At 34.4% G+C, this 2259-nt stretch overlaps 1 non-coding gene across 1 annotated transcript; it reads left to right on the forward strand.

The window, feature by feature from the left end:
• Nucleotides 1-203: 203 nt before the first annotated feature.
• LOC116283533 (U6 spliceosomal RNA) lies at nucleotides 204-310 on the forward strand. Its single transcript, XR_004193167.1, has one exon. It is a non-coding gene; the product is annotated as a U6 spliceosomal RNA (small nuclear RNA).
• Nucleotides 311-2259: the final 1949 nt, after the last annotated feature.

A 2259-nucleotide genomic window follows, 5' to 3' on the forward strand; every position in this document is an offset into this window, starting at 1 on the left:
GCAGAATAGATAAACAAGATTATACTATATAGCACAGGGAAATATATACAAGATCTTGTGGTAGCTCACAGTGGAAAAAAAATTGACAATGAATATATGTATGTTCATGTATAAATGAAAAATTGTGCTCTACACTGAAATTTGACATGACATTGTAAAATGACTATAACTCAATAAAAAATGTAATAATATATATATTTTATGTGCTTGCTTCGGCAGCATGTATACTAAAATTGGAATGATACAGAGAAGATCAGCATGGCCTCTGCACAAGGATGACATGCAAATTTGTGAAGCAGTCCATATTTTGGGGGAGTTTGAGATTTACAAATGTTAGCCACTATATATAAAAATAGATTTTAAAAAGTTTCTGCTGTATAGCACAGGGAACTATGTTTAATATCTTGTAATAACCTTTAATAAAAACATATGAAAATGAATGTATGTATGTATAGGCGTGACTGGGACACTGTGCCATACACTAGAAATTGACACATTGTAACTGATGGCACTTCAACTTAAAAAAGAAAATCATTAGCTTGCTGGAGTTGTTTTAAAAATTAAAGTACCATGAACTGAATAGCTTAAAGAACAAAATGGGATTCTCTCAGTTCTAGGGGCTGGCTGTCCAAGATAAAGTTTTCAAAGGGCCATGCTCCCTCCCATCTAAAGATGTTAGAAAAGGATCTGTTCCAGGCTTCTCTCCTACCTCCTGGTAGATCCTCGGCTTGTGGTTGCATAAAATCGATCTTCTCATAGCGTTCTCTCAGTGTGTTCATCTGTGCTCAAATTTCCACTTTTGAATATTAAACATGAAGTCAAGAAAATGAAGTGATACTTCAGTGTAGTTTTGATTTACATGGGAATGGGAATTTTTAAGAAGACTAAGGATTAAAGACCAGAAGGACACCTCCAGAGTCCTCCAGGATGGAGCATCTGAAGGGTGTTTGGTGCAGAACTGGGAATAAAACCTGAGTTTCTAGACCCTTCTTTGCAAGGCCATTTTACTCCTAATCCACCTCACATGTGGGTTAGTTTATACAAGTGGTGAGGACAAACCCGGGTCCCCACTGGGACATCCAGGGCCGAGCTCTGGTAGTCGTGCTTACACTGTGACCACCTCTGCAAACAGCCTACAAGGCCTTTCCAAAGTGAGTTGGACGCACAACTCTGTAAGTAACTGAATGTTGATAAGACACCAAGAATTCATGAAATTCCCAGAAAATATTTTAAGTATTTCTCAATTTATTTCTCCAAATGGAAACAATGACTCATTTAATATGGATAAATACTTTCACCAAATCTATTTCTTTTCAATTTGAAGTCTCATTTTTGTTTGCTTCCCCTCAAAAAGCACTTAGACTTTTTCTGAGAATATTCAGATTTGTTATTGAAGGTTTTTTTTAATTATATGAAGCAATAAAATAGACATACTCAGTGAAAGATCTAAAGAAAATGTTATTAACATTATATTTAAGATTTTACATGTTTTTAAACCACTCCAAAATAACTAGACTTTTCTGATGAATTTTTGTAGTAAGATATATGAGGTTATTTGACAAATGACTTTGAGTCTTTGGGGCATAAAAATTGTCAAAAGCAATGAAATTTAGCCTCATGCCCAATCTATGTAGAATGTGATCTCCTTGCATTGCGAAAAATATTTCAGCAGCGTTATCATTAAAGTCTTAGCAAATCAATATTTTTAAGCTATACCAGACAGAATTAAGCTAAGTCGATGTTGCTTTTAAAATGTTGTAAAATTTAAATCCTGCCCTTGAGGAAGTTATTTGGTCAGTTTAGGGGCAGGGGGTAGGGGGGGAAACAAGAGAGAGTCAGAGAGACAGCAGAAACAAAGGATGCAGTCCTAAGAAAATGAAAGCAGACAACAACTATATAATTTCTAGACTAGAGATATTTCATTTTTGTTAATAATTTATTATAACTGTTTGTGAAGGTACAGTTATTTCACAAAAAATTAATTTAAAAAAAGTTTTAAGATATATAATGTAGCAAGAAAAATGGCAGAGTAGGTAATGACAAAAGCCTGTCCTCCACGAAAGCAGTGAATAAACTGGGGGAAAAACTCGTCATAATCAACTTTTTTTTTGGCCTTTTTTTCTCAATAACATCAGTACAGTCAGTTTAAAATCTTGTGTCAATTTCTGGTGTACAACATAATTTTTCAGTCAATCATAAATAAAACAGAATAAAATAATGCTATTTGCAGCAACATGGATGGACCTGGAGATCTAAGTG

The sequence above is a fragment of the Vicugna pacos genome, chromosome 15 (assembly GCF_048564905.1).
Source record: "Vicugna pacos chromosome 15, VicPac4, whole genome shotgun sequence".
NCBI lineage: Eukaryota > Metazoa > Chordata > Mammalia > Artiodactyla > Camelidae > Vicugna > Vicugna pacos.